The sequence below is a fragment of the Lethenteron reissneri genome, chromosome 68 (genome assembly GCF_015708825.2).
Source record: "Lethenteron reissneri isolate LAM-NWPU_2019-01 chromosome 68, ASM1570882v1, whole genome shotgun sequence".
Classification (NCBI taxonomy): domain Eukaryota; kingdom Metazoa; phylum Chordata; class Hyperoartia; order Petromyzontiformes; family Petromyzontidae; genus Lethenteron; species Lethenteron reissneri.
The window spans coordinates 7,519,527-7,542,475 of record NC_083846.1 but is presented as its reverse complement, the minus strand read 5'-3'; the positions used below and the strand labels follow the sequence as shown (position 1 = coordinate 7,542,475).

General features: G+C 46.4%; 1 protein-coding gene across 6 annotated transcripts in view; it reads left to right on the top strand.

Annotated features, from left to right (window-relative positions):
* Positions 1 to 5,524: 5,524 nt before the first annotated feature.
* LOC133360269 (MARVEL domain-containing protein 3-like) overlaps positions 5,525 to 22,949 on the top strand; it is a 69,492-nt gene continuing 52,067 nt past the window's right edge. The window contains exons 1-2 of one of the 6 annotated variants that reach the window (XM_061578895.1): positions 5,525 to 5,598; positions 11,590 to 11,795. The gene's annotated coding sequence lies outside the window, so the exon portion shown is untranslated. Of the gene's footprint in view, positions 5,599 to 11,589; positions 11,796 to 18,957; positions 19,510 to 22,949 lie in introns of those variants that run through there. The other 5 variants (XM_061578899.1, XM_061578900.1, XM_061578896.1 and 2 more) reach the window with 5 other exon arrangements.

Sequence of the window (22,949 nt, the reverse complement as noted above, 5' to 3'; positions counted from 1 at the left end):
GATATCCTGTAGGTTGCCGTGTTAATGACTCGTGTTGTTACGTCGTTTTGTTGCGAAATCGCCATTGTTATTGTGTATACTGTATAGAGTTTCGCTCGTGATTGTCACGTGTAACTGTCAGAAACTTTGATCGTCATTGTTGCCAATGTATAGACCGTATGGAGCTTTGCTTGAAATTGTTAACAGTGTATGGACTGTTGGGTACTTGCTTGTGATTATTTACTATGTACGGATTGTCTGGAGTATTGATTGTGTGTGTTGCCATGTGGGGACTGGATGGAGCATTGCGCCAAATGATTGACTGTACGAACTTCGTATACTGCATATACTGTATTAATCAATTCGGTGATTCTTGGGGTTTGTGTCTAGTTTTTTTGCTCTTAAAATTCGAATGCCCTGAGTCCCATGGTTAATGTTGAAGGGGATTTTGAAATGACAGGTTCGGTTTGTTTCAAACTCACTGGTTGGTTCCTGTCCGTTGTTGCACAGATGATGTCTTTTGTGCGGGAATGCCCCTTGTGTTCTACATGGATCGGGGGTGCGTTTCCGTTAATTGCCGTCAAATTGGGTTGCTCTCTCCACTCGGTCGGTACAGCTGCATGCTGCAATGCGAGTCTCGGAGATGATGTGTACGGATACGGGATGTGAGGTGTATTGTTGTGACCATTGAATATTCGGGATCGTCACAAATTGTGCGTGCCTGTTCGGCATTGGATCAGTTTTGTGGGGGATCATAATTCAAATTGTATGTGTTGTGATGGTGTTAAATTGCGATGGTGACATGCTGCCAGGGATTTGGAATTGTGGTGCTGGCTGTCACCTATCTTGGGGCGCAGATCCTGACCAGGATGGCCCAGTGAGTGTTGCGTGTCTAACACGAACATTGTGGTCCCGTCATGCTATGGCTGACGGTTTGACCTGACAGCCCGGAGATTGAAACACTCCGTGGCATGTCTAGCCTAGTGGGCTGTGCGCTCACATGGCTCGGAGAGTGTGGTCCCGTCATGCTGTGTCTGACAGCTTGACCTGACAGCCCGGAGATCGAGACACTCCGTGGCTTGTCTAGCCTAGTGGGCTGTGCGCTCACATGGCTCAGAGAGTGTGGTCCCATCATGCTGTGTCTGATGGCTTGACCTGACGGCCAGGAGAATGAGACACTCCGAGGCGCGTTGAAAAAGTGGGCTGGAGATTCGTAGTGTTCAGGTGGAGTTGTCCCGTTACGTTGGGACTGTATCCCTCAGTTGTTAGGGTGCATGTTGTGCAGTGAGTGAACGATGGGTCGTCTCAGCTCGGTCGGTACAGCTATATGCTGCGATGCGAGTCTTGGAGAGACACTGGGTCGTCTCAGCTTGGTCGGTACAGCTATATGCTACGATGCGAGTCTTGGAGAGACACTGGGTCATCTTAGCTCGGTCGGTACAGCTATATGCTGCGATGCGAGTCTTGGAGAGACACTGGGTCTCAGCTCGGTCGGTACAGCTATATTCTTGCGATGGGAATCTTGGAGAGAGACTGGGTTAAAATTCCCCCGATACGGCTGACGCGTGCTACTGGTTGTGACGCGCGTCGGAAAGGCGGTGGGGTGGTTACATAGAGTTCCCCCCCGATATGGCGATGTGCACGGTTTTAAGGATGGAGACGCCACGTCGGAAAGGCGGGGGGGGGGGGGTGCTAACAGGTGACATGTAATGTCTGTGGTGCTCCTCAGTGAAGGCTGCTGGGCCACCATTTTGTACGCTTGTGGGAAACCGCGGCGATGTTCGCGCGTTGGCCCGCCATTTTGGGCGCGCGCGGGAAGCCGTGCAGACACGGGTCGCGCATGCGGCCGCTATTTTTTTACGTACACGGGTGGCCTCGGAGATGTGGGGGTTGCACGTGTGAACTATTTCTGGGCATGAGCAGGCATTTTTTTTGTCAGTGCCACGTTGATTAACATATTTTCATTAAAAAAAATGTAGATACTGGGGCAACCCTGAAGGTGAGACTTCTTTGCTCAGTACATGGGTCAACCTGGAAGCATGACTTCTTTGACCCGGGATGTTGTACAACATCCAACGTTGTACCTTGGGTGCAGCATACTGGATCAACCCTGAAGCGTGGCTTCCTTGAGCCAGTACATGGGTCGACCCTGAAGTGCGACTTCTCAACCTGGGACGTAGGGAGACGTCCGGAATGTTAAGTGCTGTGAGACCCTGCCATCTATGGGGTGGTTGGGTGATTTTGGTTTGATTACCGGTGTTGGTTGTGCATCCAACGCGTCGGAATCTATATATTTTCGTTTTTCTTTCTTCCGCCGGGGGGGAATACGATCATCTCCACTTCCCTGAGCCGGGTGGCTGTTGTGTCCGACAAGCTGAGGCGGGGGCTCGTGATGCTGTGCCTCAGGAGGTGGTTTCTTCTCGTCACAGGATTCCTGCACCTGCCGCCTTGGAGTCGCCGGTTGTGCTGACCGGATGTGGACTTGAAGGGGGGAGTGGAGTGCCCATACATCACTCTTGCTCATCCTGTTGCCCAACTCCTGGGGAGGGGCCCTGCCCTTTTTGGGGCCTTTTTCAAAGTTCCCCCAGGACCTCCAGGAAGAGCGTGCTTGCCTCCCCTGGGGGCTCGGCCACGTGAACTTGTTCGAAGATTGGCCGCTGTGCATAACTCTCACACCTTGTTGTTTGCCTACTCGGTGTACATGTGTTGTTGTTGGTTCCCCTCGTCCCATACGTTCTTCCCTCCCCCCCCCTTTCGGTGTGTGTACATATGTTCTCGCGGTAATTATTATCGTCGCCAGTTATTTATTGATGTTGTTGTTGGAGGCACACTTTTTCTGTATTGTCAAAGCCAGGACGGCTGTTTTTTTACGTGGGGGAGGGTGATGTAGTGATTGTAGCATCACTACTGTGTGCACACGGGTGACGTCACCATGTGGGTGAGCGTTACTACCACGTGGGCCTACACACACATGACGTCATCCCGGCTGGAGGTCAGAATGACGTCAGGGCCGGTTCTGGACTCGGGAGGCGTGGCCGGGGTGGGGCCCATATAAGCGGCCTCCTCAGGAGGTTCGGGGCTGTTCCTGCGAAGAATGAAGACGCCTCGTGAAGATGGCAAGAAGAGAAGGCCTACAGTGAGCGGACTGCCAGCAGCCACCTGGCAGGGTCACGCGGGAGTAGCTAAGAGACAAGTGTGTGTTAGCTAGGGTAGGTCGGTGGTCACCACCCTATGTGTAGAGTAAGAACAACTGTTGAGTAACTGTTGTGTTCATCAATAAATGAGTGTTGCCTCCCAAGAAGTGTGTGCGCCTAAATTGAACCCATTACACGAGGATGTGCCATCACTTGTAGAAACGTAACACACCCCATCAGAGAGATAAGAAGAGAACCAAGTTAGAAAGGCATAATAGCAGCCGACATGGCTATGAAGACCCTCGATGAGAATAGAATGATGCTGGGGATAAATCCAGGATAACCAAATAAGAAAGATATCCAATCAGTAGATAATAGATTATATGATACAAGAAGTAAGGCGGTTTAAGTTGAGTTTTTTTTCTTCCAAAAACCGAATTGCATCTGATCAGAGGTCATGTTGAATAATTATTAATTAGATTGTATATGACATTCCCTGATCTTCGATAAGAATGGGAGATTTAAAATAGGGTGGTAGTTTGCAGGTGTTTCAGAATTAAGCAACAGATTTTTGAGAACTGGGGTGACAGCAGCTACTTCAAGTGCATATTGAAATACCAGGGAGCAAAGTGGGTCATTAATAAATTTAGTAATACATCGAATTAAAACAGTAGAACATGGAATGCTTCAAAATTAAAACCTTGATTTAGACAAGAAGAATCCAATGAGCCATGAAGGTATTTTTTTTACACAAATGCCCACTATGGGCGAGTCAGCAAGTTACAACAGCAAACAATACAAACACGACAGGAGTGCAAAAAGAGAAAATGGAAAGCAAGTCGCTAAATATGTGTAGAGGAGTAATTTGGAGACGTGACGTCATACGCGCTGTGCGGTACGATGCGGTACGATGACCTCATGTCACCTCGGGGTACTTAAGGGGGGCCCCGTGACGAAAGCGGGGTTGTTGTGGGAGCCTGGGATGGAGAGCGGTTGAAGAGACAGTCAGGGGTAGAGCTGAGGAAGTCTGGAGAAAAGCCGGCGGTAGTTGTGGAAGGTGCTGCTCTCCTCGGTCGGTCGGTGTTGGCTGAACCCCCGATCCGACTCGAGAGAGAGAGCCCAAGAGATAGCCGAGCTAGGGACAGACAGGGCCGAGGGTCCACGTGGAGGACCAAGTGTAGGGCACCTACCTCTGGTGATAGATGTCACCAACCCTTGTTAATAAACCGGCGCAAGCCCTTACATGAAGACCTGCCTCAGCGTCGTCATTTAGCACACGACATATGAATACGTAATTATTTAAGTCTGACTTATACAGATTGGACAAGACAGCAAAAACAACAAAGCAGTCACAGAGCACACAAAGATAACACACAGCAGTAGTAGGCCCTCAATAAAATGGCACATTAACATTGAACTATCGATGAACAGGATATACTTAATGAATAAGGCAAAGCGCCAAGACTCACGATGTTTGTTTTAGTTCAATGTGAAAAGAGAGACTCGTCACCCCAATCTACCTGCTCCCTCTCCTCCCTGGGATACCTGCGGTACGGGGGAGGGCGCAGAGCCAGGCAGAGCTCAGCTCTCGGCGCCCAAACTGCTGGGGAACGGCGCCCACAGAATCAGAATATTTTTTGATATACTGTAAGAATCCGAAAAAATTTGAAGCTCTTTTTCACAGATGTCCAGTAGGAGGCACACAATCAGGACATTAGAACAACAAGCAATACAAGGATATGATCGGAATGCAAAGTATAGGAAAGGTAAACACATAACTTAAAAAAATACAAATGAAACTAAACTATTTATTTTATCTTACTAGGTAAAACCCACTGAGGTATTAGTTTATTTTTCAGAAACGACCTGGCCACAAATTATAGCTCAACGAAGTGGCTTATCGTGTGTAAATGTATCGTAACCAAACACAGTAATCTAAATACTTTGAACTTAAAACTTTCGTCACTGCAGGAATTCATATTCTTGGTTCTTTCGGTAGTCAGATAGAAAACAAATAAAAATAATTAAATTAAGAATAAACATAATAAATTGAAAATAATAAAAGCAAAAAACCCACAAGAATAGTTAAATAAATTTTAAAATAAATTCAATTTATTTATCATTTCATTTTATTTAACTATTTTTATTGTGGGTTTTTTTGCTATTATTACAGTATTTTCAATGTATTATTTTTACTAAAATAAATAAATAAAGTTTATTATTATTATTTTCACTTTTTATTGTGGGTTTTTTGCTTTTATTAATTTCATTTCATTATTTATATTTTAGTTTTCTATCTACGTGACTTTACCCAAAAAACCAAGAATATAATCTAAATACTGATCACGCGTGGTGATTCGAAACGATTGAGTGGGTGGAGTTCCCTGGTGACGTCACCGTGGGGGGAACTCCTTTGACCCGACTCCGAGCGCGTCTCGCGCTGATGACGTCACGCGAAGTCGCGAGCGCAGAAACCGCGAGCGGGGTGAGTACAGTCCAGTTGCTGTGTGTACTGTACTGTGTGAGTACTGTACTGTGTGTACTGTGTGAGTACTGTGTGTACTGTGCTGTGTGAGTACTGTGTGTACTGTGTGAGTATTGTGTGTACTGTACTGTGTGTACTGTGCTGTGTGTACTGTACTGTGTGTACTGTGTGAGTACTGTGTGTACTGTGCTGTGTGTACTGTACTGTGTGTACTGTGTGAGTACTGTGTGTACTGTGTGAGTACTGTGTGTACTGTGTGAGTACTGTGTGTACTGTACTGTGTGTACTGTGCTGTGTGTACTGTACTGTGTGTACTGTGTGAGTACTGTGTGTACTGTGTGAGTACTGTGTGTACTGTACTGTGTGTACTGTGCTGTGTGTACTGTACTGTGTGTACTGTGTGAGTACTGTGTGTACTGTGCTGTGTGTACTGTGTGAGTATTGTGTGTACTGTGCTGTGTGAGTACTGTGTGTGGGTGTTGTGTGTACTGTGTGAGTATTGTGTGCACTGTGTGAGTACTGTGTGTACTGTACTGTGTGAGTACTGTGTGTACTGTACTGTGTGAGTACTGTGTGTACTGTACTGTGTGAGTACTGTGTGTACTGTACTGTGTGAGTACTGTGTGTACTGTGCTGTGTGAGTATTGTGTGTACTGTGCTGTGTGAGTATTGTGTGTACTGTGCTGTGTGAGTACTGTGTGTGGGTGTTGTGTGTACTGTGTGAGTATTGTGTGTACTGTGCTGTGTGAGTACTGTGTGTGGGTGTTGTGTGTACTGTGTGAGTATTGTGTGTACTGTGCGAGTACTGTGTGTGGGTGTTGTGTGTGTGTACTGTGTGAGTATTGTGTGTGGGTGTTGTGTGTGTGTACTGTGTGAGTATTGTGTGAGTATTGTGTGTGTGTGTACTGTGTGAGTATTGTGTATTGTGTGAGTATTGTGTGTGAGTGTTGTGTGTGTGTACTGTGTGTTGTGTGTGTGTACTGTGTGTGAGTATTGTGTTTGTGTGTACTGTGTGAGTATTGTGTGTGAGTACTGTGTGTGAGTGTTGTGTGTGTGTTGTGTGTGTACTGTGTGAGCATTGTGTTTGTGTGTATTGTGTGTGTACTGTACTATGTGGGTATTGTGTGTGGGTGTTGTGTGAGTATTGTGTGTTGTCTGTGTATACTGTGTGTGAGTATTGTGTTTGTGTATATTGTGTGTGTACTGCGTGAGTATTGTGTTTGTGTGTATTGTGTGTGTACTGTGTGAGTATTGTGTGTGAGTACTGTGTGAGTATTGTGTGTGAGTACTGTGTGTGTACTGTGTGGGTATATTGTGTGTGTGTACTGTGTGCGTATTGTGTTTACTGTGTGTGTGCGCTGTGTGAGTATTCCGTGTGTTTACTGTGTGATTCTTTGTGTATATTGTGTATGTACTGTGTGCATATTGTGTTTACAGTGTGTGTACTGTGTGGGTATATTGTGTGTGTGTATTGTGTGAGTACTGTGTGAGTATTGTGTGTGAGTACTGTGTATGAGTACTGTGTGTGTACTGTACTGTGTGAGTATTGTGTGTGTGTACTGTGGAGGTATTGTGTATATTGTGTGTACTGTGAGTATTGTGTGTGTACTGTGTGAGTACTGTTGTGTGTATATTGTGTATGTACTGTGTGAGTATTGTGTGTGTGTATTGTGCGTGTGTATTGTGCGTGTGTACTGTGTGAGTATCGTGTATATTGTGTGTACTGTGAGTATTGTGTGTGTACTGTGCGAGTATTGTGTGTGTATTATGTATGTACTGTGTGAGTATTGTGTGTGTATTGTTTGGGTATATTGTGTGTGGGTGTTGTGTGAGTACTGTGTGGGTGTATTGTGTATTTACTGTGTGAGTATTGTGTGTGTGTACTGTGGAGGTATTGTATGAGCACTGTTTTTTGTGTCCTGTATTATGTGTTAACATTGTGGTTGTGTATATTGTGCGTTTGTATTGTGTGCATGCTGTGTGCGAGTAATGTAAGTATTGTGTGTGAGTGTTATGTACTGTATCTATTTAGTTGTTTTACTAGTGTGCGTTAATGATTGACGTATTTTTCGGCGGTTTGGTGCTTGTTTTTTTTCTATCCGCGTGCGTGTGAACCGACACGTTCGTCAGTACAGTATTTGTATTGTGTCTGTGTTATTTCTGTCTGTGTGATTGTGTATCTAGGTGCGTGTGTTCGTGTCTGTGTATGTTTGTGTGCATTGTTATGTTTTAATGTATTGTAATTATACAGTAGTGTGCAGTTCAGCATAGTGTGGCTTACTGTATAGTGTTTAGTAACGTGGAGCACTACAGTGTGTACAGTATGGTCCAGGCAGTGTGTGTATGGTACGGGTTGTGTGTGTGTGTGTAGGCTTTGATACTTGGCGGTACAGACTGTGTGTGTAAATGGTGCAGGCTGTGTGTGTGTGGACCGTGGTGATGTGAGTGTGGAGAGCAGTAGTGAAGTGGTGAGCGTGCTGCGTCAGGAACCCGGCGACCCCAGTTCGATTCCTGCTCACGGCCAACATCAGCGACAATTATCTGAACTGGTCGTGGGTCCTACCCTAGGTCGACTCGGCCTCAAATAAGTACCGAGTGCGGATGCCACTCTGTTAGGAGACGAACCAGTACCGCTTGGACCTCTGTGGAATACAGAAGGTTTGGTGGAGCGGTTCTGGTTCCAGTCATAATGAGGGGTGGACAGTTCTCTACTCGGGGCAGAAAACTGCCAAACAACACGAATTAAGGGGGTGTGAGAGCGTGGTGGTGAGGTTTGGGTAGCTGTAAGTCCCAGGCTGCTGTGGGCTCGCCTCCCCATCAACAAGAGGCGAGGAATGGTGGTGGTTGCTTACAGCATCACTGAAGATGAACATAATTGGAGGGATGCAGAAAAGGCTGATGTGTCAGGCGCCTTCTATAACCTCTTTTTCCAGCTGCAAGCTAAAGTGGCCCCTCGGGATAGAGTCATCCTGTTTGGTGACTTTAATTCCCGAGTGGGTCATGACGCAGACACCTTGGTTGGTCATGGGCCAGATTAACTCAATAATAATCTGTGCAGTTTGTAATTGCCAACACGCTGTTCCGGCAGCGGTGCATCAACAGGACATCAAGCAAGAACATCTGCTGGAATATATATTGTGACAGATGAGCAGATGCAGGCCCATGTCATTGACACCAGGACGTACCGTGGAGCTAATCTGACCATCGGCTTGTCATCTGTAAGCCGCACCTGTCATTTTTCCACTCCAGTGGTGGACGGCCATCTCGGACCCTATTCAAACCCACAGTAGCCTTGTCTCAGCTAACTGAGAATAGTTACAAGCAGGTATTTCAACTAGGGTTGGCATCGTATCCCCTCCGCCTGATGGTGAGGTTCAGGAATGTGGCTCAAGCAGCTACAATGGCTGCATTTGGTATGCAGAGACCCTGGCTGAAGGAGGAGGTGTACTGGCTGGTTGAGAGAAAATGACGGGCCTACTGTCATCTACAACAACTATCATCGGAGAAAGATGAGGCTTACTGCAGCCTTCGCTCAGAGGTTCGAAGAGCTGTACGGTGTTGCAACGATGAGTGGTGGGTGTGAGTTGCTGAGGAGGTAGAATCTGCCTTAGTTGCCCGCACAAATCACTCTTTAATTCCATCAAAAAAGTTACTTGCAGTGCCTCCACCTACCACCATCCTTAAGGGAAAGAATCGTTATCCGATCTCCAGCCCACAGGAACTACTGGTCTGTAGGTTTACAGAGAATTTCTATGAGGTCTTGGGGGAGGGGAATTACCTCAGCCCAGACAACATCATGGAGCAAGGTGTGGATGAACTTGCTGGGGCTGCTGTGCCTCAAATATTGCCAGAAGGTGCTACCCCCTTCTGAGCGGTTGACTGAGGTGCCATCTGTAGATGAAGTACAAGGGGCAATCCAGGGTCTGAGACCAGAAAAAGCGCCAGGCAGAGATAATTTTAAAAGCAAAATGCTAAGGGAGGGTGGATTCTGTGTAGATTTCCCTACGTGATATCACAAATAGCTGGACCACAGGACGGGTTCTGCAGGATTCGAAGAATGCCCTGGTGGTCTCCATTCTTTAAGAGGGACTGCACAGATTGAACAATTGTGGGGGCATCTCTCGCCTGAACATTGCCTTTCCAGGCAACCTGAGGAGAGGCTTGCGAAGCCCCTGTGTATATTTAGACCAGGGCAGTCGTTCACGGATGCCATTCTCTGTCTGTTACAGTAGAGGTGTAGGGAATTCTAACAACACCTACATTTCTGCTTTATTGACCTGGTCAAGTTCTATGATACCATCAACATGACAGGGCTCTGGGCTGTTTGTGCTTCCCGAGTCCCTTACTCTCTGCACACAATAATTAAGGGCCTTCCTGATGGTGGGCAGGCCCGGGTAAAGCTACTTTATCAGGAGTCACAGCCATTCCCTGTCCACCTGGGGGTGCGACAGGGAAGTTTTCTGGCTCCCACATTATTTAACATCATCTTTGACCACGTAGTTCTAGATGACTTCCATGGCTGTACCAGAGGCATCTCCATCTGGTACAGATACAATGGGTGGCTTCTTGATGCCCAGATGCAGTCAAGGGATGGCTCTCGATTGGTCAACAATGTTACGTATGCTGAAGATCTGATGATGGCTGTTCCCTCAGAAGAAGCGTTGGAGACACTGCTGCTGAACCTGAAGTATGCCACAAAGAGGTGGGATCAGCGCCATCAAACGCTCCACCCCCTCAACTCCCCATTGGTGATAGAGCAGTTGTGGAGAGAGTGGAGATTTTTCTACTCCTGGGCAGTGTGCTTATGACCAGCTCCGGTTTGACAGCAGAGGTCTCACTCCAAATCAGCCGAGCAGCATATCTTTTAATCGGCTGCATAATGCTGTGTGCAAGTTACCTGGTCTGCCGCTGTGAAACGTGGACCCTTCTAATGGGACATCTGCACTGCTTTGAAACATTCAGGCGAGCCTGCCTATGATCCATCCTAGGTTTGACCAGGTTGGATTGTGTGAGGAGCTTGCAAATCTTTGAAAGATCTGGACACATTCCCATCAGTGAACTCCTCTGGCAGCCAAGGCTACGTTGGCACAGTCACGTAGCCCGCATGCCCATTCACTGCATGCCCAAGTAGCTTCTGTTTAGCCGCACAAAGGGGGCTAAACAGGCATGGCACGGTACATCGGGACGTGGAGCTGAGTGGACTTGCCGATGACTGGTACCAGTGGTATCAAGATCAGCCTCTGTGGAGGAGGCTCATGAAGGATGCTACTGGGCAGTTGGAGGCAGTTGCCCTCCAACAACGAAGGGCGGAGGAGCGACGCTCACCACAATGAGCGGAGCGCCGGGTGGCTAAATCATAGCAAGTTGGCACAGTAAGGGCACACAGATGGTGCATCGGCCAGTCAACCCATAGCACCTGGGTCTGGCCCATGACTTCCTGTCAGCAACCCTTCGACACTTCTCGTGGCCTCAAAGTGCACCTGGCCTGGAACAGTTACCGTGGTGACATTTATTGCCACTTAGTGTCATATGACGGTTGTTGTTAGTGTCTGTGAGTAGTGTGTGTAAGTATTGTGTGTGTGAGTATTGTCTGTGTATTGTGTGAGTGAATATTGTGTGAGAGTACTGTGTGTTTGTGGGTATTGTGTGTGTGTGTGTCAGTAGTGTGTGTGAGTAGCGTTGTATGTGTGTAGTATCTAGTTAATTAGGCTACATTAACTCATTGACTGTATTTTGTGAGTATTGTCTGTGTGTGAGGATTGTGTGTAAATGGGAGTGGTAGTGTGCTATGAACCCGGGCGACCAGAGTTCGATTCCCGCTCATGGCCAACACAAGTGACGATTATCTGAACCAGTCATGGGCCTACCCTAGGTCGACTCAGCCTCAAATGAGTACCTGTAGAAACCAAGGCGGCCTGGCATGGCGCTGGCCACCCATCTTCTCATGAGCCATGCCAGCCTTCATAGGTGTTTTTGTACGTTTATCTGCAGAATCATTCACATGGAGAAGAAACCCTCGACACAGCCTGGTGCTAAAAGACACCAATGCGACCAGTGTTCGTACCGTACGGATCGCACTGGACACTTGAAGAAGCACCAGAGAACACACACGGGTGAGAAGCCCTTCAAGTGCTTTGTGTGTGGGAAGGCGTTTACTCAGTCAGGAACTCTTCAGATTCATCAGAGAACACACACAGGTGAGAAGCCCTTCAAGTGCACTGTGTGTGGAAAGGGGTTTACACAATCAGAATCCCTTCACAGACACCGGAAAACACACACAGGTGAAAAGCCCTTCAAGTGCACTGTGTGTGGGGAGGCATTTACACAATCAGCAACTCTTCACGTTCATCAAAGAACACACACTGGTGAAAAGCCATTCAAGTGCACTGTGTGTGGGAAGGGGTTTACAGTGTCAGGAAACCGAAAGAAGCATGAGAAGATCCACAAAGAGAAGAAGGTGAAATCGACTTCTGAATGTCCAAATGCTGCACTGAGCCCTTCTCTTATAAAACAAGAGCCAGAAGACAACCCCAGCTTTGAAACGTGGCCAGGAGTGAAGGTGGAATGTGAAGAAGTGAAGGTGAAATTTGAAGATGAAGATTCGAATGCAGGACACGACCTCCAGGTGGATGGAGGCAGCGTGAAGCAGGAGGAAAATTCAGAGTCTGTGGGAGAGCGGGTCGGGGAAGGTCTGTAACTCTCTATGTGAGCTGTACCCAATCTCAAAGATGTCGGAGTTCATGGCTCTCTATTTAGCTCTGTCTATGATTTCTATGGGATGGCCCTTTGTGTTTGACCAGAGAACAATGACAAGAGGCGACCAGTACAAGGAAAATGCAAATATCAAAGCATTAATAGCCCGGGTCGAGCAGTTATATATCTGGGTTGCTTTGTTGCTGGCATCACGATGATGAAAAAATTAACCCGTAAAAACAAAGTTTTTCACTATAAATCCTTTATATGCGTGGCATCGGTTTTATTTTATTATTCATTTCTGTTTTTCTTGAGTAAGAGTTTCATTTTTATCACATTGGTATTTTAAATTAAATATGAAATTTGTTTTTCCTAAAAAGTGGAAATTTTTTGAAAAAAATTTTCACGAAAATAAATTGTTACGCACAACGAGTATGTGTGCAAAATGTCAGCTCGATTGGATCACGGGAAGTGGGTTAAAAACGACCGAAAGATTTGCACGGTCGTAAGCGCGCAAGCAAGCAAGCGAACTTAATATAAAGGATAAAAAAAAAATAACCCGTAAAAACAAAGTTTTTCACTATAAATCCTTTATATGCGTGGCGGCTAGAGTCCTCTCGTCCTCTGGCTTGAGATGGCTGCCACCTATGGGTCAGATGATTGCCTGCCACCATTAAGCAATTGGTAATTACATATAAAAAAAATTCCTAAAAAGTGTAACATTTTGGAAAAAAAATTTCACGAAAATTAATTGTCACGCACAACGAGTCTGTGTGCAAAATGTCAGCTCGATTGGATCACGGGAAGTGGGTAAATAAACGACCAAAAGATTTGCACGGTCGTAAGCGCGCAAGCAAGCAAGCGAACTTAATATAAAGGATAAAAAAAAAATAACCCGTAAAAACAAAGTTTTTCACTATAAATCCTTTATATGCGTGGCGGCTAGAGTCCTCTCGTCCTCTGGCTTGAGATGGCTGCCACCTATGGGTCAGATGATTGCCTGCCACCATTAAGCAATTGGTAATTACATATAAAAAAAATTCCTAAAAAGTGTAACATTTTGGAAAAAAAATTTCACGAAAATTAATTGTCACGCACAACGAGTCTGTGTGCAAAATGTCAGCTCGATTGGATCACGGGAAGTGGGTAAATAAACGACCAAAAGATTTGCACGGTCGTAAGCGCGCAAGCAAGCAAGTGAACTTAATATAAAGGATTTAAAAAAAATCGCGACGAAGGTGGGATTCGAACCCACGCGTGCAGAGCACAATGGATTAGCAGTTCATCGCCTTAACCACTCGGCCACCTCATCTCACGCACTCACACACGCAAGAACATACAACCAGAACCAGGATGAAGACTTGCACGCACATACATACAAACAGACCCCCCCCCCCCACACACACAGTCATACCATTATTTTTTCCTAAAAAGTGTAAAATTTTGGAAAAATGTTTTCACGAAAATAAATTGTCACGCACAACGAGTCTGTGTGGAAAATGTCAGCTCGATTGGATCACGGGAAGTGGGTTAAAAAACGACCGAAAGATTTGCACGGTCGTAAGCGCGCAAGCAAGCAAACTTAATATAAAGGATTTAAAAAAGAAAATATGCTTTACCTTTTCTGGCAATAACACTGGGTTTTAAGATGTTCAAACACCAAACCCCCCCATTATTGCGAGGCATCATCAAGACTGCAATAACCACACTTCATGCTTGTGGTAAAACATGCAAACAAGCATGCTTTGATAATAATGTATGCATTGTCCTTGAAACTAATTGGCCTACACAAGAGAGACAAACTCTTTTATGACATTGTCTCATCAGTGTTAGACTAACTGTAGAAGGTGAACAGTACAAGGACAATGCACATATTAAAGCATCAATAGGTCTGGTTGAGCAGTTATTTCTAGATAGAATGTTAATGGAAATCAGTCTGAACATTTGCTAAACTAAATTAAATAACCCTATGAACATGATTTGTAAAAATAAATATTATAACCTTATGTGTCTTGACTTTTCAACCAACCAGTATATTCTCCTTTTAAGGTCACAGTGTTATTTACAAATGTGTTTCAGTTACGGGAAGCCCTCAACTTATGAACGGGTTCTGTTCCTGGGCTCCATTCGTAAGTCGAACAGTTCGTCAGTCAAAACAATGAAAGCATATATATTATGGTTCAACAAAAAAGGGAAGCATTGTTAAACTTATAAATGAGATATTGTACAATTGCATGGAATACATATTTGATAGTAAATCAAACTTAAAATAAAGTAACAAATTGACGTATTCGTGGTACACTGGTGCAGCATGACGCACCGGTCCTCATAACATAGATCTAAAATTGAATCCACAAATTAGTTTATCAGTCTTTAATTGACCCTGTCATCAAGTTTGACGCAATTCAAAGGTTTATTCAGGCTACTAAGACTTGCTAAAATGGTCAATATTGACCGTTGATTTTTGTCCGTGGAATCGAGGAACCATCCGACCAAGTCTAGGGTATGAGTCAAATCTGCCTTTGGAACACGGAGCCAATCGTCATCAGGCTGGCCGCTATATGGCAACAGACTGAAGCTTCGTGTTCAGCTGCTAATAACATTCATCTTATGATTGCTTCAACATTATGAGAACTGATTTTGACGCATATCACAACATTGACTGGGATTGCGAATCGCAGGAAAATAAATAATTGTGAAAAATGTGCTATTTTATACCGTGCACCAGTGTACAGCCAATACATTGCTTGTCGGAAGGGATGCAATGAGACCCCACAATTGCACACACACACGGGGATACGTGCGCACACGCACAAAGACACACACCAACGACAGCGATCCCCATACAACCTTGACAGACTGTTGGGGCAAGTACAGTTAGTGAGCAGCGCCTATGAACGCTGGCACGGCACACGAGGGGGTGGGTGGCTGGCTAGAACCACGCCTTTGACTTCCCAGTCGGGATGTTTACACACAGCACCAGGTACTCATTTGAGGCTGATTTGACCTAATAGAGGCCCAGGACAATTCAGATAATAGTCACTGTTGTTGGTTGTGAGCAGGAATCTAACTCGGGTTGGGTTGGTAGAGCAGCGCGCTAATTGTTACAGTACCTAGATTTGAAGCTTTCGTGACTGCAAGGATTCATATTCTTAGGTTTTTTCGGTAAAGTCACGTAGGTAAAAACATCAAAATTCATGAAAATAAAATAATATAAAACAAAAAATCACGACGTTTCGGAGGCAACACAAGTCTCCGTCATCAGGTGGGACCGTCACAGCCGAATTAGCTGTATCAAGTGAGGCAATGATTCAAGATGTAATCCCTTATAAGCAAGATTGAAGGGGGGGAGGAGAGGGGGGGGAAGCTCATCAGAATGTGGTAGCCAATGAATGGAAACGTATCGGGAGGGAGGGGGGCGGGGCTCAAAGACAGCACGGAGTGCTCAACACATGGGGCAGAGAGGGGGAGGGGAGGCCTGATACACATGATAGACAAAAGAACGAAAATGCCCCTGTTTATACCAATGCTGGCTGAACAATGAAGAGAGTACTGTTAAAAAATAACTGGGGATGTTAACACTCGGTAAAGTAAAGTAAAATAGTGCCTCCTGTCAGATAAGATGGTCCAAAAAAGTGTAATTAAGTCTTTTTTGCGTGGTTGATAACATCTTTCCAATGATTACTAAGTTTGTACCCATCATCACGGTTGAAATTATGTCTGTGTTTGTATATTTGTATGGCTTCGTGTACAAACCTTTGATGGTAGCCGGGAGGTTTGCAGAGAACCTTGGTCTCGGAAAAGACAATTTCATGAGAGCCCACAGAGTTGTAGCAATGATCGGCAACGGCAGAAGAATCAGTTCTGCCGTGTTTCAGATCTGACTTGTGCTCGCGGACACGATCAGAAACATGACGTTTCGTTTCTCCAATGTAGCAATCACCACAAATGCAACTCAATTTGTAGACTCCAGGATACTGTAAGTCAGGAACGACATCCTTCACAGATGGAATCAGATCACGGATTTTATGCACTGTACTGAATCGGACTTGGATCTTATGTTTGTTTAGAATTTTGGAGATCTTTTTGGTCACGCCTGCTATGTATGGTAACGTGATGGTTTTGGGCGGAGTTTCATGTGGCTGTTTCTGTGTGGTGGGAGAGACAGCTTGGCGGATAGTACGGTCAGAGTATCCGTTCATCCTGAGGGCCCGATGTACATGTCTTAATTCACCGGTCAGGTGGTGTTTGTCAGAAATGCTATGGGCTCTGTGGTATAGCGTTTTGATGAGATAATTATTTTGAGAAGGGTGGTGGTGGGAATCCGGTTTCAAGTAGGAATCTGTGTGGGTGGCTTTCCTGTATACAGAATGTCCCAAGGATCCGTCAGGCCTCCTCTCAAACAGAATATCCAAGAATGGTAGTTTACCGTCTTTCTCCACTTCCATGGTGAATCTGATGGATCAATTATAGACACCCATCCATCCGGAGCCAGTCATGAGCACACTGCCCAGGTATGGGAAACTCTCCACTGTCTCCACAACTACCCCATCACCAATTGGGAGTTGTGGGGGTGGAGTGTCCGATGGTGCTTAGTTTTGGTGGGGCTGATTGTAAGGCCCCACCTCTTAGTGGCACGCTCCAGGTTCAGCAGCAGCACCTCCAACTCCTCTTCTGAGTGAGCGGCAATTACCAGATCATCGGCATATATAACATGGTTGAGCAATAGGGAGCTATCCCTTGACCGTACTTTTTAATGTTTTTACCTACGTGACTTTACCGAAAAAACCTAAGGATATGAATCATTGCAGTCACGAAAGCTTCAAATCTAGAACCGCAGAGACCTATAAAGGTGTAGTGTCCTCCTTCACGGCGAGTGTGTGCGTGTGGTGTACGGCGCACACACTCATTCGGAGACGAAGTAGTTGCAGGAGGCACTGTCTCTAATGTCTCGTTCACACCACAAAGTGAGTGTGTGGGGAGCGATAGTGTCCGCGGTTTGTGCCCTCTGCAAGGACTTCGATTCCCGCTCAGCCAATACCAGTGACGATTATCTGAACCCGTCCCGGGCCTCCTCTAGGTAGACTCAGCCTTAAATGAGTACCTGGTGTGGTGTGTAAACATCAGCACTGGGGAGCCAAAGGCGGCTGGCCGTGGTCTTGGCCACCGACCCCCCCCGTGTGCCGTGTCGGCCTTCATAGGTGCTCATTAACAGCACTTGCTCCTAGTCTGTTAAAGCTGTATGCGGGATCTTTGTCGTTGTTGGGTGTGTAAAAGTGAGAATGTATGCTTTTGTTCGGCAGGATAGAGGGGCTAAACGGGCGTGGCACGGGCTAGAGAAGAGATGGAGTGTTGTGGTACAGAAGGATGTGGAACTGAGTGGACTTGCTGATGACTGGTACCAGCGGTGTCAAGATCGGCCTCTGTGGAGAAGGCTCGTGAAGGACGCTATTGGACAGTTGGAGGTAGTCGCCCTCCAACATCAACGGAGGGCAGAGGAGCGACGCTCGCAACAACGAGCGGAGCGCCGGGTGGGAAAAGCACGACAAGTTGGCACAGTAGGGGGCACAGGTGGTGCATTGGCCATTCATCTCAGTCGACCCGTGGCTCCTGCTAGCGGGCGTTCGACACTTCACGTGGCCTCAACGTGCACATAGCCTGGCACAAGCGTCGTGGTGACGTCACCGCCACTTAGTGATAAATATCTGAATGCATCTTGGGCCTCCCCTAGGTTGCCTTGGCTTCAAATTATTACTTTATGCAGTGTGTAAACATCGCCACTGGGGAGACAAAGGCAGCAGTGCGTAGTGCTAGCCACTCACCTCCTAATGTGCCGTTTCGGCCTTCATCGGTGCTGCTCGCTAACAACACTTTTCGCAAAGACAGACACATACAAGCGTGCCCCATGATTGTGTCTGTCTTTGTGTGTGTGTGCAATTGTTGTTACTCATTTGGGCCCTTTTCGACAAGCAAGCCAGCATCAGGACTCAAGGTAAATGAACGTAAAACAGATTATTATTTATTAATGCTACTTTATTTAACGTTTTATTCGCAATAGAGTATTGTTTTCCAATGTTACATGCAAATGTACAATTTCTTCTTATTTGTGAGTTAAAACGATGCTTCCATTTTTCTTGAAACGTAACACATTTCATAACACCGTATTGGCATTTAAATACAGTACATTGTTTTGTTTCAACTTACAAACAGTTCGACTTACAAACGGGTGTCAGGAACTAAGTGTTCATAAGTCGATGACTATATAATGCTTTTTGTCTCAACTGTAATTCTTAAATATGGTTATGTTAGTTTTAATCTTATGTTAGTCATATAATAAAAATCTGTATTCATACTGGAGGAAGCCGATGAGCAATGAAGCTCTTTTTCACAGATGTCCGGTAGGGGCACGGGTTTATAACGTTACAACAATACAAAAATACGATAGGAGTGCAAAGTATAGGAAAGGTAAAAACATAACAAGATTTTTACTAGGTAAAGCCCACTGATCTATCTTAACTTATTTTTCAGAAGCGACCTGATCACGAATGATAACGAAGTGGCTTATGTGGAAATGTATACCTTAAAAAAGTTAATAGCATTTTTGTTCTTTGGGAGATTAAAAAAAAGACAGTTCTGTCGGGAGAACTTTCAAGTTCCGTGCTATCCGGGTGCCTCGTTTTGAGTGTTGTGTTGAGTTTTATTCAAAAACAAAAACAGGTTTTTCTAGATTTAGTTTGTGTAATGAGGTGCTGAATACAGCCCAACCCTGCCTGGGAATGTACACTCCAGCTAAACACAGAGACACGGGGAGAGACATACACGGGGAGACAGGGAGATTAAGAGAGATGCAGACAAGAAGATATTAAGATTTGACACATATACACAACGAGACAGACTAAAACACACTCAGACTCACACTCACGTAAACATACACTGACGTAGACTCGCTCATTCAGACTCAAACACACAAACACACTCGCTCACACAAGTAAACATAGTCACACACACTCTCACATACTCACGCACGGTCACATAACACACTCACAAAAATATAGTCACACGCACTCACTCAGACTTACACACTCACTTAAACATACATTCTTAGTCTCACACACTCAGACTTACATACTCATTCAGACTCATACACACGAGCCCAGCTGATAGAGTGGGATGCTGGCGATCACCGCTGGTTGAAAACTGCAGCCTTCCAAGCTTCAGGTGAGACCGTTCCAATAATTTATGCCACAATGAAAGGCCATTGCCCGAAACGTTTATTATAGACAGTAATACTCCAATTTACGTCTCCTTTAACGTTTTGTAAATCCGTCGTCACTTGACTGACTAACGTCGCCTAAACCCACACCCACTCACATCATTGACTGCATCGTCCATCCTTTCTCATTCGTCACCTCGGCCTTCACCTACCTACCCACCCACCTACCAAACTACCTACCCACCTACATACACAACCACCTACATACAACACCCGCCACTAAGTGGCAGTGACGTCACCACGGCGCTTGTGCCAGGCAATGTGCACTATAAGGCCACATGAAGTGTTGAACGCCCACTGGCAGGTCACGGTACAGATCCAGGTCCCATGGGTCGACTGACTGAGATAACTGGCCTATGTGTTGCACACTCGAAATGAAGGACGTGGGCAAGTGCTCCAAATCGAGGGCAAGCACATTTATTGTGGTTAATAGCACCGTCACTCTGTAAAATGCAACAGCACGTGTTACAACAGCATTTCTTCCGAGTCGCCATTAACCATGTGGCTGTTTACACGTGCGGTTATTCATTAACAGTTTTCTCTTAAACCCAATTCTACTACTGATAAACCATCTTTGTCTTTGACAATCACATTTGCACAGCACTATTCGAATATTCCTTTAATCCTAAGCTGTATGTCTATCTATACCATCCACTTATATCAGTATCTTATACCCATTATATGTACTGTATGTGTACAGTATATGTACTGTATATCACCATTGTACAGCTTACTACTTTACATGTGTTCTATTCTCAATAGCATTGCAAGTAGTCATACTCTGGATACATGGGCATGGTTATAGAATAACAGTACTAGAGTTAGAGAATTACAATGACAGTAGGTAATTACAGTGCGTCATCCCTTTACAATGCACAGTGCTAAAACGCCTCTAATTGCATATCTCACAAACGAACAATTCAAAGCCAAGCTTAAAGTCTAGAACAAATCTAGAACATTTATATAACTATCAAAAACAACCTTTGGGTCCTTTACCTGTAAAATGCAACAGCATGTGTCACACAGCAATTCTTCCGAGTCGCCATTAACCATGTGGCTGGTTTACACGTGCGGTTATTCATTAACCCTGCCAGCCACCTACAGGCCCAACTCAGTCATCACATGCTGCTGTCCACACATGCATTGATGCACTGCACAGCACATCAGGACTTTCACAGAACCACACTTTACTCCCTTGCTGCACAAGGATATAATTAAAAGAGTGATCCATTCCTAATGTGCCACATATGCGCCAGCTGTGTCCTCTTACAGTGCCAACTTGCTGTGTTTTAGCTGCCCGACGCTCCGCTCTTTGTTGTGAGCATCGCTTCTCTGCCCTCCATTGTTGCTGCCTCCAACTGCCCAGTAGCATCCTTCATGAGCCTCCTCCACAGAGTCTGATCTTGATACCACTGGTATCAGTCATCAGGAAGTACATTCAGCTCCACGTTTCGTTGTACCACATAACTCCATCTCTTCTCTAGCCCATTCTGCGACTATGTATCCGCTATATCCAGCCGAACAAGAGCTGTTTATGCATGCGGTGGCTGGGCATGCGGGCTACATGATCCAGCCAACGCAGCCTTGCCTGACGGAGGATTTGTGAGCTCACAATCCAGCCTAGTTAAACACAGAATGGATCGTCAGAATAGCGTTAATATTTCTAACCGGCGAAGACATTCCATTTGGTCCACACAACAACAACAACCGCCATTCGCCACTAAGTGGCGGTGACGTCACCACGACGCTTGTGCCAGGCCATGTGCACCTTGAGGCCACGTGAAGTGTCGAACGCCCGCTGGCAGGAGGTCACGGGGCAGACCCAGGTGCCACGGGTCGACTGACTGAGATGACCGAGATGACTGGCTGATGCACCACCTGTGCCCCCTACTGTGCCAACTTGCTGTGCTTTAGCCACCCGGCGCTCTTCTTGTTGTTGTGAGCATCGTTCCTCCGCCCTCCGTTGTTGTTGGAGGGCGACTGCCTCCAACTGCCCAGTAGCGTCCTTTACGAGCCTCCTCCACAGAGGCCGATCTTGACACTGCTGGTACCAGTCATCGGTAAGTCCACTCAGCTCCACGTCCTCCTGTACCACATCACTCCATCTCTTCTCTAGCCCGTGCCGCACCCGTTTAGCCCCCTCGATCCGGCCGAACAAAAGTTGTTTAGGCATGCGGTGGCTGTGCATGCGGGCTACATGACCCAGCCAATGCAGACTTGCCTGCCGGAGGAGCTCACCGATGGGACTTTGCCCAGATCTTTCAAGGATTTGTGAGCTCCTCACACAATCCAGCCTGGTTAAACCCAGGATGGATCGTAGGCAGGCCAGCCTAAATGTTTCCAACCGGCGAAAATACTCCATTAGGAGGGTCCACGTTTTGCAAACGTAGAGAAGGGAGGGAATGACTGGCCGAGAAGACCTGAAGCTTCGTGCGGAGCGCAGACCAGGTAGCTTCCACACAGCGTTACGCAACCGATGAAAAGATATTGCCGCTCGACTGATTCGGAGTGAGACCTCTGCTGTTAAACTGGAGCTGGTCATAAGTACACTGCCCAGGTATGGGAAACTCTCCACTCTCTCCACCACTGCCCCATCACCGACTGGGAGCCGTGGGGGTGGAGTGTCCGATGGCACAAAATACCCAGGCAGGTGCTTAGCCTTGGTGGGGCTGATGGTAAGGCCCCACCCCTCAGTGGCACGCTCCAGTCTCAGCAGCAGCACCTCCAACCCCTCTTCTGAGTGAGCCACCACCAAATCATTGGCACACACAACGTGGCCGACTAACAGGGAGCCATCCCCCGATCGCACCCGGGCATCGATCAGCCTCCCACCACGTTTGCACCAAATGAAGACTCCCCCGGTACAACCATTGAAGGCTTCACGAACTACGTGGTCAAAATAGATGTTAAATAATGTTGGAGCCAGAGGACATCCCTGTCGCACCCCAAGGTGTACAGGGAAAGACTCTGACTCCCAGCCACGTAGTTTTACCCGGGCCCACTCACCATCATGAAGGTCCTTAATGATCGTGAGCAGAGGGTCAGGGACTCCGAAAGCACGAAGAACAACCCAGAGCCCAGGCCTACTGACCAGGTCAATAAAGCAGAGATGTAGGTCATGTTGGAATTCCCTACACCTCTGCTGTAGCAGACGAACAGAAAATATGGCATCTATGCAGGATCGCCATTGCCTGAAACCGCATTGGTGCTCCGCAAGCCTCTCCTCAGTGTGCCTGGCAAGGCGATGTTGAATAATCCTTGGCAGGACCTTTTCCGGCACACTGATGGGCAGCTGCAAAAATCCTGACAACAAGTCGAGGGTTGAGAAAACACGTGCACCCGACAAGGTACAGTGAGGGAAAAAATATTTGATCCCCTGCTGATT